Source organism: Trichechus manatus, unplaced genomic scaffold, assembly GCF_000243295.1.
Source record: "Trichechus manatus latirostris isolate Lorelei unplaced genomic scaffold, TriManLat1.0 scaffold00038, whole genome shotgun sequence".
In the NCBI taxonomy this organism is placed as follows: Eukaryota; Metazoa; Chordata; class Mammalia; order Sirenia; family Trichechidae; genus Trichechus; species Trichechus manatus.
The window spans coordinates 5,092,166-5,107,232 of record NW_004443974.1 but is presented as its reverse complement, the minus strand read 5'-3'; the positions used below and the strand labels follow the sequence as shown (position 1 = coordinate 5,107,232).

Below are 15,067 nucleotides of genomic sequence, written 5' to 3'. Positions count from 1 at the left end.
AAAATGCATAACTCCTGGGACCTGCTTTTTCCTGCTTCAGCCGGCATTTTCCCGGGGAATAACCATGGGGATAGAGGACAGGGGTGTGCCCACTTTTTCCTGGCCTTTCCCCCAGAAAGACTTCCAGAGCATGGGCTCAAGTGGTGAAAGGAGGAAGCAACTAGAGGCAGGGGTTGGTCCCGGCTGGACCCCCAACTCACCAACTGATCTCTCAGAGCCTCAATTCCCAGAAATGGAGGGAAGATTGACCTCCACTCTGGAGTCCTGCTGATGGTATAGAAAAGTGCATTCAGAAACAGCCTTGTCTGCAGGGCTGAGCTCCCAAAGCTGTGCATACTGACTCCTATCCTGCATCACAGCCATAGCAAAACTGCCCAGCCAATTCTCATAATGTCAGGAGTAAATTGGAAACTTCAGGAGAATGTTTAGTGCGGTGATTAAGAGCTACGGCTCTGCAGTCAGACCTCCAGAATCCTGGCACCATCACCTCAGATACACAACCAGAGACAAGTTATTTAACCTAAGCCTCAGTTTCCTCATGTGTAAAAGGGGGGTAATAGTACCTACCTGAGAGGAATGGTTGGGAGGAGTAAATGATGTAATTAATGTTCCAGTGCTTGGATAATAAAACGTAGCTTTTTATTATTATCACACAGACCAACATCTCCCCATTTTGCAGATGAGGAAACTGAGGCCCAGAGAGATGAGACTTGCCCAAGGTCACCCAAAAGAGCCAGAACTGGACTCCAATCCCAGATCAGTGCTTTTAACTTCTCTCAGTCATGCAATCTCTAACAAGCAAATGTACACACTCAGATACTATATACATAGACTGTAAAAGTTTTCTTGAAAAAAAGCCAGAGAGCAATGCCTCAGCAAAGTGCTACAAACCACGTGGAAATCATGGCTATGACCTGGGAACTTCTCATGAAAAACCCAAACTACCCACATGGAGTAGGGAGAAGTGAACTACTGACACTGGATGGCTAAGAAGTGTGAAGGCATCCAATTAAGAGCCCTTGCTTATAACAGTTTGGAAGAAGTACACACACACACACACACACACACACAAACCACTCACTGTTAACAGTGGTTACTGCTGGGGAAAGGAGGGTTTGGAGGAATTAAGGTACCTCTATACTATAATCATTAACAATATTTTTCTTCATTTTAAAAATAATTTAAGAAAACAAACAAAAAATAACAACATAAATAACTTAGCAGCCTATCGAGTAGCTATAAGCCTGTTGTCTACATTTACATGAAATTTATAGCAGGTTCTGAGACCTTCTGCCAGGCTTCCAGAATCTGCCACTCTTCTCCACCCCAGAGACCACTGCCCTGGCTCAGACCTGCATCCTCTTTCACCTGAACTAATGCACAGCCTTCTCAGGGTGTCCCTACCTCCACTTTTGTCCCTTCCAATGCATCCCTGATACCAGCCACCAGATTGAGAGAAGCTTTTATCATTACTTTGGCCAAAAACCCTTCTCAGCTCCTCACTGCCTTCAGGGTAAAGTCCAAACCCCTTAGTTTACAATCTAGTTCCATCTATTTTTACTGTCTTGACTGCAACACTCCCCTTCCCCCACCTTCCACTCTAGCCACAAGAGTAGCTTAGAAAACCTCAGTGCCTTTGCATAAGCTGTTTCTGCTTCTTAGAATGTCTTTTGCCTCAACTTCTTTTTCCTCATTGTAAATTATTCCTTAGTTCTGAGGCCTGGCTTGCCCAGACAGAATTAGTCACTACTCTTCCAGGCTGAAGTAATTCAGTATCACATGACTGTATCAGCCACTATAGATGGGAAGTATCTTGAGGGCAGGGAGCCTTGTCCTCCTCGGGGATTCCATGGCTCTTCATAGGACAGGTACAGAACACAAGCCCAGAAGAGTGCCAAATCAAGGAAGGAGGGAAGGAAGGAAACACCATGAGAGGCAAACCCTGCGGTCTCCTTTCCCCAGGGCATCCCGTTTTCCCAGGCTCATGTTAGTCCATAATAAAAAAGGGACATGGAAAATTCTGGAATAAATTTTCCTTTCCTGATTCACAGGAAACCTTCTTTGCTTCTGGGTAACTCACCCGGGTGCCAACCCAAGCTCCCTCAGCTGTTTACAATTTTTGGAATTTCAAGGCAGCTGAATGCCCACTGTCCCCTCTCCCATTCTTTCTCCTCTGTTTCAAGCCTCTTCCCTTTAACATCTTCAGAAAAAAGCCAACCAGCACCTCCAAGTCTTACTCCACGTGTGTGTGTTTGTGTGTGTGTAGTGTTTGATCCCTTAGTGAACAGAACACTCAAGAAAGAGTCTAAAGTCCCACCAGATAAAAGGAGTTGGCAAAGGGCAGACTGGAAGTGGGCCTCTCCCCTGCTCCTTCCTCACTGTGACTATGAGCGAGTCACAAATGCTAGTGGCCCTGGAGTTTTCTCAACTGTGGAATGGGGCTGGGGTGAGTCTGCAGCAAACTTTGGTCACTGTAAGTTCAGTGCAAATGAGAGGACTTGGTGTCCTGGTCCAAAACGTGGTCCTGGGAGAAGAGGACACTTGGGATTAAGTCTTTGAAAAAACCCCAGAGGACAAACAAAAGCTGGGGAGGCACCTCCCCAAGAGGCCACACTTTCCGTGCAGCCCCCCTCTCCCACAAGGTCTGCCTGGGACCCTGTAGCTTTTTAGTGTTCAGGGTGTTTTAAGGAGATCTTCTCTGCTCTGAGGAGGGTGTGAGGTCGGGGGGTGAAGGTGTGGTGTCTGGGCAGATGAGAGGCTACAAAGGAAGCTAATGTCGCCTCCTTCCTTCCTCAGACTTCCAAGGACTCGGGCTCCCCCCTCGGTGCTGCTCACAGCCGGCACCGGACAAGGGAGAAATTGCTGTGATCAGGTTCTGAGGTGTTTGGACCCAAGAGGAGACAGGGCCCAGAGAGAAGGGGGGTTCCAATCACTGTCTACAACTCTGCAGGTGACTAGTTTCCGGGTGAGTCAGGAAGGGAACGTGCATCTCAGGACCCGAGGGAACAGTTAGCACCAACAGGTAGCAGGCGCAAGCAGGTTTCAGATGAGTACAAGGAAGAACTTTCTAACAGTCCTGGGCTCAGAAAGAGGAAGAGGGTAGAGGGCTCCTCATCGCCCGGAGAGAGCTGGCAAATGCATTACCCAGAGCGAAGGATCTGCTGAGCGGACTTTCAGCGGTGCCACTGCCCTGACGCCGGCAGGCGGCTACCTGCAAGCCCGGGGCAGACACCGAGTGCGGGGTGACCCTCGTCCAGTTCACCCACTATCGCGGGGCGGGGTCAAGGTTAGCTCACGTGCTATGCGCCGGGCAAGGCCTGTGGGTGGAGGCCTAGCCCCCTCCTCTCCTGCCCCAGCCCCCCAACTCCACACTCCTTGGTCCCCTGGAAGCCGAGCATGGTGAGGGAGGAAGCCCTTCTCCAACGATGCCCTGCGGGCGGGCCGAGCTCTAGGCGCGAGGGAGCTCTGGCCAGGAGGGAAGGAACAGGGGATTCAGATCAGCCCCCGGATCCCCAGATGCACCAAACCGTAGCCGCCCTCTCTCCCACCTGCTGCTGAGGCGCTTGCGACGGCGGCTGCTAGTTCCAGGGGTGCTCAGCTGGTTCCGGACGGCGGGGCGGGGTCGCTTCGGCCAAAGGGGCGCGGGGGGGCAGGGCGCGAGCGGGAGCCGCCTTCGGGGCGGGGCAGCCAGGCAGCAGAAGGGGAGGGGTGGGGAGGGGAGGAGCGCGAACCCCTCCCAGAGGCAGCGGGGTGGATGGAAACTCTAGCCGAAAGCTAGCATTCCATTCATCGAGTACGCTGTGTGCCACTTTACAAAACTCTCTATGTCCGGGCAAGGAAGTCATCAAGCTCTCTGTTTTACAAGGGAGGACCCTGAGGTCGGGAGCCGGGAGGGGAGATCTTCAGGAGACTGGCGTGGGGGAGGAGACCCAGGGCAGCTCCTGCCAAACAGCTCAGATGGGGTGGGCAACGTGCAATTTTCAACTAGGACCAGCAGAGGCAGATTTCAGATCCAAGTGAGCCAAATCCCTCAGAGAGTAAGATGGACCGCCCACGAAAGTGGTGAGCTCCCCGGCAGGGGAGGTGTGCAAGCTACAGCTAGTACCCGTGAAGGAATAAAGGAGAAGAGTGGTTCCCAACTTCATTCAGAAGGAAGAAATGCCAAGGTGCCCCCCTGTCCTTTCATTAGGGAGGTAGCAGAACCTAAACATTAAGCAGGGGACTATGAAGCCCTGGAAGGGGCCTGGTGGCGCAGTGGCGGTTCACATCCACAGCTGCTCCGCCGTGGAAAGATGTGGCAGTCTGCTTCCGTAGATTACAGCCTTGGAAACCTATGGGGCCGTTCTACTTTGTCCTATAGGGTCACTGATTCAAAATTCACTCCACGGCAGTGGCTTTGGTTTTTGTTTTTGTCTTTTGGTTGTGGAGTCAGCCAGCCAGGGTTGCATAACACTTACTAGTCCTGTGACTTTGGGCAAGTGACTTAACACATCAAAGTCTATTTCCTCATCTCTAAAATGGGTATAATAATGACCTCCTCATGGGGTGGTTGGAAAGACTCACTAAGAGGAAGACTTTTAACACAATGGCAAGTACTGTGGGCTCTCCATAAAAGAATTTTATCAGTACTTTGGCAGATACTATTTTAGGTGGTTGAGAAAATTCACAATGGTCAAAAAGGTAAGTGCAAGGTCACTTTGAAATTATTTAATATTTTGTTTATCTCAACAACATCGCACATACATTTGAGATGAAGCAGAGCATGGGAGAGCCTTCCAAGAGTCCTGGTGCAAACGTGGGTTCATAGACCTCTTACAGTTGCTGGTGACTTGCAGTGGCCAGCCAGGGCAAGGCTCCATCTGATACCAGATAAAATATGCCGGAGTCCCAGACCTTGCAGGGTGCTGGGCAGTCAGAGCAGGAAAAGTTGTCATTTGCCAGAGAAACTAAGAGCATGGCATTCACTTCCTGGTTTTTCCTGATTTTTGCATTGAGTAGCAGCCTGGGAAGCCACAGGGCCTGAGGAATCCCAACCTGTCTCTTCCTCCTGCCCTCCTCTCTCTCTCTCTCTCTCTTTTTTACGTTTTGCTTAGGGATCACCCCTATTCACAATCAAGTCTTTTTCTCTAAAAACAATTTTTACATGTACAGTTCATTGACAATGCTTACCTACTTCACATTGTGTCACTGTTATCCCTATCTCTGCCCATATTGCTTCACCACCGTTAACTTAGACTCTTTGCCTCTTAAAGTTCTTGTTTGTGTTTTAGAGTTACTATTGTCCATTTAATCTCATACAGATAATTCTTTAAAAGAGTGCAATGCTCAAGGCAAACATGCTTTATTAAATGAACTAAATTGTTGTTTAGTTTAAAAATGACTTAATGGGATAGTTTTGGTTCAAGGCTTAGAAGTTGTTTCCAGGCAATAGATTCAGGCGTTCCTCCAGTCTCAGTGTATCTAGTAAGTTTGTTTTCCAATAAGGAGTTGAAGTTCTGTTCCACATTTTTCCTCCTTTTGATCAAGATCCAACTATTGGGTACTTGGTCCAAATGTTCAATAATGGTAGCCAGGAACCATCCATTTCTTCTGGTCTCATGGCAATGGAGGTAGTAGATTATGGAGGCAATTAAACCTGCAGTCCATTTACTTCTTTGATTCCTGGGTCTCCTTCTTCCTCTGCAGTTCCAGGCGAATAGAGACCAATTGTTGTATCTTGGGTGGCCACTTCAAGCTTTTTTTTTTTTTTCATAATTTATATTATTTTTTATTGTTGTTGAGCTGCCCTTCTCTCTTTATAGCAACACTAGTAATCACAGGAATCATTTCTTAAACGTCTCATGCCGTGCTCTGGGTTTCCTCTCTGTTATCGCCTTTCATCCTCAGAAGCACCCTAGAAGTAAGCATTACCATGTTCATTTTTCAGATGAGGAGTCGAAGACACAGAGAAGGTTAAGTAGCCTTCCTGAAGTCACACGAGTGACATGGTGGGATTGGAACCCCTGTGCAACACAGACATGCTGAGCTCTGCTGCAGCCCTTGGCTCCTGCTCCTTTGCTCAGTGTCCTACTCTGCATCCTTCCTGTTTTGGGAAACTCTGCCCAGTTCCATTTTCACTGAGAACTGAAGCAGGGTGTCTACCCACTGGTGAGGCTCACACCCTTTCTCTGCCACTCCGTGCTTATTCTAGAGGCTTCCTTGGCCCACTGTGGAGCAGTGGGAGAGAAAAGCTGAGACACAGGCTATTTGGCTCTGTGTTCTTTGATTATAATCCCTGGCAGACACATGCCCTGGAATTATCTAACGTATCATTTCCAACCCCAGCAACTTCTCTCAGGCAAAGAGAAGTGTACCTCTGAATCAGTGTCTCCATAGAACTGGAGAATATCATATTGGGGCAGAGGGGACGCTGGAGAACATCTGAACTAACCCCTCATTTTAGAGATGGGGAAACTGATGCTTGCACACATGGCCCTGCTATTGCTCCATTTGGCAGCTGCAAGAGCACATAGGCCCAGCTATCACCAAAAATAATTTAAAATAATGATGACAATGAAGATGATAACCAATACCTATTTTAGCAGGCCAAGCAAGTTCCCAACTCCACATTCGGTGACATCACATCGGTAGCCCAAAGTCAGCCATGGTGGGAATATTTACACCACGGAAATTGGCAAACGGTAGAAATCAGGGCTTCTTTCTCTACCAGGGAGAGCCTGTTGCTTAACATTTGCCAGCACACCACTTTCCAATACCTTGGCTTTCCCCCCACTCAACTGTCTGTGTTGAAATTGCCTGTTTATGTGTGTATCTCCCTTACTAGCCTGGGAGCTCAGTGGATAAGAAACTGTGTTTGCTTGGTTTTACGATATAGCTCCAGTGTCTAATAGTGCCTGTCACAGAGAAGACATTTAGCAAACTTTTACTGAACTAATTAACTAGTGAATGTGGGAAGTGACAAGAGAGGAGTTTGGTCGGATAGAATGAGTTGGGATGCATCAGACGGACTCAGGACAGAGTTCCACTTTGAATCCCAAGAGCTGCCAATCCTAACATTTCTGAATGCCCTGGGCAGGAATTTGCTCGTCTCATTATTTTAATGAGAACTATTCTTAGGAGTTCCAAACAACCACTGTGAGCTCAGTCATAAGACCCACAGTTTATGTGGGTTGGGTTCCTAGCAAGCATGATTCTATAATTATGCCCCATAAAAGCCAGTGACATTTGGATGATGTTGGGTGAGATGAGCATCGGCAAAGGTTCACTGATTCTGTTACACTGCAGAGGATTCCCCCTCCATCCAGCCCCCAAGTTAGAGTTTCAAGGAAATAGCAAAAGTGTCCAGATGCCCTTCCTGCTTCTGCCAGATCTGTCACTGTGCCTGCAGCTACACATGGCTGGGCTATGACAATGGCACTCATAATAATAAAAACTAAAAGCATAATTATAGCTACCGCTTTTTGAGTGCTTACTATATGCTGGCCACTTTATTATTTCAATTAAGTCTTGCAGCTACCCTATACATTAGGAATTACTCTCTTCAATTTTGCAAATCAGTAAGCAGGCTCAAAAAAGATAGGTAACATGTTAAAGTTTCCACAGCTGGATGAGTGATAGAATTGAGATTGAATCCAGGGCTGGCTCCAAAGCCCAGGTTCTTTCTACAGCCAACACGAAAGAAAGTGAAGGGAAAGCTAAGGTGTTTTCCACACCTCCTATTCCGGACCAGGAATTATTTAACAGTAGTCAGACATTAGGGCTTCCTTGGACTCTTCATATAATGCTTGATAACATAGTAACTCACTCTTTCTTTATATGGAAGGTATTTGGAGTTGTTCAAGAAATGTAGTACTTTAAGAAAGACTGTAAACTGCTATGCTTTAGAAAGAAAAACTAATTCATAAAATCTCTTAGACGTACACACACCAAAAATCTTTGAGGCAGTGCTATTTTTGTATTCTTTTAGTTCTAAACCCACACAATAAGTTTATATTTTATGATTTTTTCTTAATTATTATTTATTTTCTACTTTTTGAGTACCAGCTATGTGTCAAACCCTGTGCTAAGGACACAGAGATGAGTCAGACACAGACTCAATCTTCTCAGGGCCAGTGGCCAGGGAAACAGACAATTACAATTGGATGTAGGAACTATCATGGAGGAAACACAGGGGCGGGGTGGGACCAGGGAACACAGACAGGGTCCAAGCAGTCTACAAAGAAGGAGACGGTGAGCCAGGCCTTGGAGGACACCCCAAGACACTTAACATCCCTGTGCCTCAGTTTCTTCATCTGATAAATGGTGTCCACCTCAAAGGATTGTGAGAAAATTAAATAAAAGTATACAGGTCAAGTGCTTGCTGCAAGGCCTGGGACGTAGAATGTGCTCTGTAAATAGTAGCTGATGTCATTATGGGAACCCCACAGGTAGAAGCATGGAGGTGTGAAAGATGAGTGAACTTGACCAGCATGACCAGAGTGTAGGGTCCCTGGATTGAGTCGTAGAAGATGAAGCCAGACAGGTTGGCAAGATGTGCTAGGCCTACATAAAATAGGAAGACAGCAAATTCATGGATACCTGTTGCAGCTTATCTTCTTCAAGCCTGACTATAAACTTATCAGATTGGAACTACTCTCACTCTGGGTTCACAGACAGAAAAACTGAGGCTCAGCTTGCACAGCTAGGAAATGGCAGAGTTGGGACTGGAACCCAGATTTGACTCCAAAGCCACTGCCTCCCATGTGGGGCTGGGACTAAGCCAGCCTGAGGGGATTGGATGTGGAGGCTGTCGCGGGCTTTCACGAAGGAGACTGACATTGTTGGAGCTGGATCAAGAAGACATTTCCCTCAGAGGGGCACAGAGCCCTCTGGCCTCACAGCCTGTGCCTGCCAGAGATTTAGCGGAAGAGCTGGCTTTTGTTCTAAATGAATCAGCCCAGCTGTTTCTGAAAGCCCAGCTTCACTCTTCCGGGCTCAATGGACCAGAAGGCATTCAGCTGTCCCCACAGGTCACCAGTAGGGTGGGGGAGTAGTGGTTTGTACTCTGGACTGCACCATCTACAGAGTTATATTATCACAACACGAAACAATGGGCTTTTCAAATGCTGCGCTGCCTCTTGTAGTGGAAACAGAATCAGACCAGCAAATGCATTGCCTTCTGTGGAATTTGGGGAAACTAAAAAACAAAAAAACAGCTGATTGGATTAAGGTTTTAGTTATAATCTATCCCCCTCCTTTTTTTCCTTCTCCTTTCATGCTTTTTCTTTCTCCTCTTTCTTCCTCTTCTTCGCCCCACCCCCCCTTTTTCACCGTTGTCTTCAGCAGTAATAATGCCTCGCTGGAGTCCAGATAGCCTTGCCCAGGGAATCAGGACACCTGAGTTTCACTCCTTGTCTTACCTCTACCTTGCAAAATGACCCTCTGCAAGTCTCTCACTCCACTGAGCTCCACTGTCTCATCCACATACTGGGGCAATAGAAGTAACTACCTCTAAAAGAGGTTGTATCTGGCTCAGAAAACAAGAAGTTTTTGCAGTCCCTTGTTCTGCTGCGCTGGCCCCAGCACAAGCTTCTTGCCCCAAGAAGCCGGAGGACGTTTATCTCAAGACCCCGTAAGCTATCCGTTAAAACAGTAGACCTCAGGTCAAGCCACTCCAGGTTGTCTTATTTTACATCTGTTGCTTGTAAAAAATTCAATAACTCACTGTGCAAATACAATCACTTCATTTTGATTTTTCTCAAATCAAAACCACCAACTTGAGAAACCCAACGCCTAATGAGCAAGAAAACCAGTGATTTCCGGAGGGAGCTTTCCTCTCCTCCTGAAAACCAAACCTATTGCCATCAAGTCAATTCCAACTCATAGTGACCCTATAGGACAGAGTAGAACTGCCCCATAGGGTTTCCAAGGAGCAGTTGGTGGATTCGAACTGCCAACCTTTTGGTTAGCAGCCAAGCTCTTAACCACTGTGCCACCAGCAGTCCCCAAACTCCAAGGTGGAAGCAGCCCCGGCAGGAAGGGGGTCAGCCTACCGTCCACACCAAGCAAGCAGTCTGCAGTTTTGCTTTCTCCCTACTGCACAGTCTTGCTGCTTTGACCTTGATCATGGAACAGATGACACCGCACATCTAGGTCCCTTGGCATCAACTCAACGACAATGGGTTTTTGGTCTAGGCAGGTGCCAGGAGTCTCAGCAGGCTGTCAAGTTAGCTTACTACTTAGGCCAGGCCTTGAGGTATTTCCCACACAGCCATTATCCAAGGTCCCAGCTGGCCAGAAGCTCTATACCAAAATTTGTTTGTATATCCACGAGTCAGAACCAACACAACGGCACACAACAAGGGCCCTGAACCACCCTCCTTTTTGTTTCCAAGTGCCCTATATGTCCCGCTTTAGGAGTGAGGGAGCAACCTTTAGGCAGTTAAAGGTGAATCACTCCAAGAGGGCTTTCAACCACATCTTCCCCTAGAGCTGAAAAATAAAAATAAATCTTCAGCAGAGCAACCTGTGCCACCTCTTTTAAAGTAGACAGCTTGATCATGGCATAAAATACAACTGATACAGTTGGTTTTTCTCCTTCTGGTTTTATGGTACACTTGAAAAGCCCTGGGAATCTCATGTGCCAGGCCCGTGGGTTGATAAGCTTTACATTTTATCACCATCCAGATAAATTCTAAGCTCTGTAGCCTGTTCATGGCCAGTGTGATCTGGCCTTGCTTTACCTTTCATTCCCTTCCCACTTGAGCCCTATACCCCTATACCACTGAGTCGCCTGCTGCTGCCCAGCAGCTTATGCTTTCTGTAACCTCAACACCTCATGCCTTTGTACCCCAGTTTCTTCTCTTGGGGTTGCTCATCTTGACATTTTTCTACTGTTTAACTCCTCCCTGTCTCTTAAGACTCAGTTCAGGGACACCTCCTTGGAAAACCTTCCCTGACTTCTCCAGAGTATATTACATTAGGTGCCCCTCCATGCTCCCACAGTCCCCTGAGTACTAAGGGGAACCTGAAACAACTCTCTCTCCTTCTTTCATAGCACTTCTTAGACCATTCTCTCCTAAAGAGTTTCCCCCATCCTGTTATTCTTCATGCCAGAATCCTGCTTAATTCCCTTACAACTAATCTCTATTTGTAATGATTTGATCACTGGTTTGTTTACTGTCTCCCCAACTAGACTGTGAGCTCCTTGAAGGCAGGGCCAGTTGCCATCCAGTTGACTTAGACTCATGGCGACTCCATGTGTGTCAGAGTAGAATTGTGTTCCGGAGAGTTTTCAATGGTTGATTTTTCAGAAGTAGATCACCAGGCCTTTCCTCTGAGGTGCTCCTGGGTAGACTTGAACCTCTAGTCTTTGGGTTAGCAACCAAGTATGTTAACCATTTGCACCACCCATCTTATTCTCTATTGAGTATGAAAGTGTCTAGCACAGTATCTGGACAGAATAGGCCCTCCATACGCTCCTTGAATTGAATTTAAATGGCACTTATCACACTGTTATAATTATCTGTAGTGTTTCTAACTCCGCTAGTGAACCCATCATGGGCAGGGACTGAGTCTTGTTCACTACTACACTCCCAGTGCCCAGCACAGAACTTCACATAAATTAAAAAAATATATATATCCTTTAACCATCGAGTTGATTCCGACTCTTAGTGACGCTACAGGACAGAGTTGAACTGACCTATATGTTTCCAAGGAGTGGCTGGTGGATTCAGACCGCCAACCTTTTGGTTAGCAGCCGAGCTCTTAACCACTGCACCACAAGTAAATGTTGAATGTATGAATGAACAAACGACTGTTTGAAGAAAATGAATAAGAGGAAGAACTACCATGAAGGCAGGATGAATAAATGATCAAATAAAAAAATTCCAAATAACCTTTCTGAAATAACCAATTGATATCTGTTAATTTCACTATTTGAAATAAATATTAGCCTCCTCTCTTGACTCTGCCTGCTTGTACTGCTACAAAAAAAAAAAAAAAGACAAAAATTATAATGGAGTTGGTCGAAGCTAACCTTTAAAAAACAGTCACCACAGAAATCCAATGACTGGTGTAGCCTTTTAATGAATAGGCAAGACATTGATATCAATTTACATTAATTAGTGAGGCTAAGATACTCTCTCAAAATGTCTGGTTCCTTAATCTTCTAGATTTGTATCAGATATCACCCCTTAGGTTTGCCAAGTTTCATATTTTAAAGATGTTTGATTCTTTGTGACAACACTGAATAATACACACACACACACACACACACACACACACACAAACACGCACACACCGTGTTACAAATACAGTAACTACTTACACGTCTTCAGTGCAGTCTTTAGCTATAAGTAACAAAAAAAACCCATTGCCATCGAGTCGATTTCAACTCACAGGGACCCTATAGAACAGAGTAGAACTGCCCCGTTGGGTTTCCAAGGAACAGCTGGTGAATTTGAACTGCCGACCTTTTGGCTAGCAGCTGTAGCTTTTAACCAGTGTGCCACTAGGGTAAAGTAGCCTTATTTTCCCAAGTTTCCTAAAATCAGAGCACAGCACCTGATACAGAACTGACAACAATCAGAAACTTTAAACGCAGTCCTGCCCTAGAACATTCTGGATGAATGGTCAGCACTCCCACAGGTATTTCCATTGTTACATACTTGTGACCATCACATGTAAACAATTATACACACAAATTTTTGTCCCGTGTTATGTATCTGGAGCCCTGTGGTTAAGAGCCCTGTGGTGCAGTGGTTAAGAGCTCAGCTGCTAACTGAAAGATCTGCAGTTCGAATCCACCAGCCACTCCTTGGAAACCCTATGGGGCAGTTCTACTCTGTTCTATAGGGTCGCTATGAGTTGGAATTGACCCAATAGCAAAGGGTTTGGTTTTTGGTTTGGTTGTGTATTTAACAAATATTTTTCCATGTTACAGTATATTCTTTCTATGTCCTCTGAACAGGTCATTAAATTTTCTAAACCTCAATTTTCTCACTTGCAATCACTTCTTCTCCAATGACACCTCCCCCCAGAGCTCTGGAGATTTCAGTGAACTACTGGTAGGGAGTTCTACTCTGTTCTACAGGGTCACTATGAATTGGAATCGACTCGACAGCACACAGCAACGGTGGTAGGCAGTTGTTCTAGTGGTTGAGAGCACAGGCTTTGGGTCACACACACCTTGTCAGAATCCTGGCTCTGCCACTTTCTTGCTATGTTACCTTTGGCAAGTTACTTGTCATCGTTGATCCTCAGTTTCCTCATCTACAGACTAGAAATAATACTGCCTAATTCCAAGAGTTGCTATAAGGATTAAATGGGTTAAAAAAATAAAAAGTATGTATAATATTTAATGCAATTCCTTACACATAGTAAGCTCTTAATAAACGGTAGCTATTACTCGGTGTCACCTAACAACAACAGTTACTATTATTATTACACTTTCCTGTTTAATAGAGTTCATGTACCATGATTATTTAGCCCTTACCAAATAATTTCCTATTCTTTAGTCTTAAAGGTAATTCTTCAAGGTACAACCTTAGGCATACAACGTTTTTCTTCTCAAAAAAATTATTTCCTGAGATTAAACTCCCAGGAAGAGCCAGCACAGCTAAACTAGCTTCTCCCCTTTCTGCCTGGTTAGCCCCTGAGTCTTCAAGAGCCTCCCCTTCAGAAAGCCTCTCTGACCCCCAAAGAGAGTGAGTCTTCCCTCCTATAGGCTCCGCCCACCCAAATTTACCTAGAACACACCACCTCTCTCATTACCTCCAGGTCCTCTCCCTCCAATCCAATTTCCACATGGCTCCAGAAAGATTTTTCTAATAATACATGCAAAACATTGTGTGAGAAAATAGAGCTTCTTAATGACAAGTGAGAGTGTAAATTAGAGAAGGGCAATTTACGGTGTTGGCAAAGAATATTGAATATACCATGAACTGCCAGAAGAATGAACAAATTTGTCTTTGAAGAAGTACAGCCAGAATGGTCCTCAGAAGTGAGGATGTTGAGAATTCACGTCTCATGTACTTTAGACATTTTATCAGAAGAGACCAGTCCCTGGAAAAGGACGTCATACTTGGTAAAGCAGCACATCAGCAAAAAAGAGGAAGACTCTCAAAGAGATGCATTGACACAGTGGCTACAAAAATGGGCTCAGACATAGCAACAAATGTGACGATGGTGCAGGACCAGGCAGGGTTTCATTCTGTTGAACACAGGGTCGCTATGAGTTGGAACTGACTTGAGGCACCCAACAACAGCAACCATTCTCTTTCATTCAGCAATTCCACCTTCAGGAATTTTTTCTACCAGTATGGTCAAACATGTGCAAAATGGCATATCTATAAGGTTATTCAGGGCAGCATTGCTTGCAGTAGCAAAAGGCTGGAAATCACCTAAATGTCCAACAATAGGGGATTACTTAAGTTATGATACATGCCATTCCATCGTAGAAATAAACAGGGAAGCTCTTCTTGTAGCAAAATGGAACATTTCTAAGCTATCTATATTTTTCAAGTGAAAAAAGCAAGATGTACAACAAAGTGTATGTAATACTACCATGGGTACTAAAAATAAGAAAGAAGGGAAAGAATAAATATATGTGTTTGCTTGTACACGCATATAATACTTCGGGAAAACACATATGTCTTAGTTATCTAGTGCTGCTATAATGGAAATACCACAAGTGGATGGCCTCAACAAAGAGAAATCCATTCTCTCACAGTCTAGTAGGCTACAAGTCCAAATTCAGGGCACCAGCTCCAGCAGAAGGCTTTCTCTCTCTGTTGGCTCTGGAGGAAGGTCATTGTCATCAGTCTTCCTTTGGTTTGGGAGCATCTCAGTGCAGGAACCTCAGGTCCAAAGGACGCACTCTGCTCCTGGCACTACTTTCTTGGTGGTATGAAGTCCCCTGTCTCTCTGCTCACTTCTTTCTTTTATATCTCAAAAGAGACAGGCTTAAGACACTACCTAATCTTATAGACCTCATCAATATAGCTGCCACTAATCCTTCTTATTACATCATAGTGATAGGATTTACAACACATGGGGAAATTGATCATACATTACCAGGAATCACGAC

General features: G+C 45.5%; 1 protein-coding gene across 4 annotated transcripts in view; it reads right to left on the bottom strand.

Moving 5' to 3' along the window:
- GSN (gelsolin) overlaps positions 1-3,607 on the bottom strand; it is a 68,884-nt gene extending 65,277 nt beyond the window's left edge. For 3 of the 4 annotated variants that reach the window (XM_012555314.2, XM_023730667.1, XM_023730668.1), the window contains exon 1: positions 3,549-3,607. The gene's annotated coding sequence lies outside the window, so the exon portion shown is untranslated. The remainder of the gene's footprint in view (positions 1-3,548) is intronic. The other variant, XM_023730669.1, reaches the window with a different exon arrangement.
- Between the last annotated feature and the right edge of the window lie 11,460 nt (positions 3,608-15,067).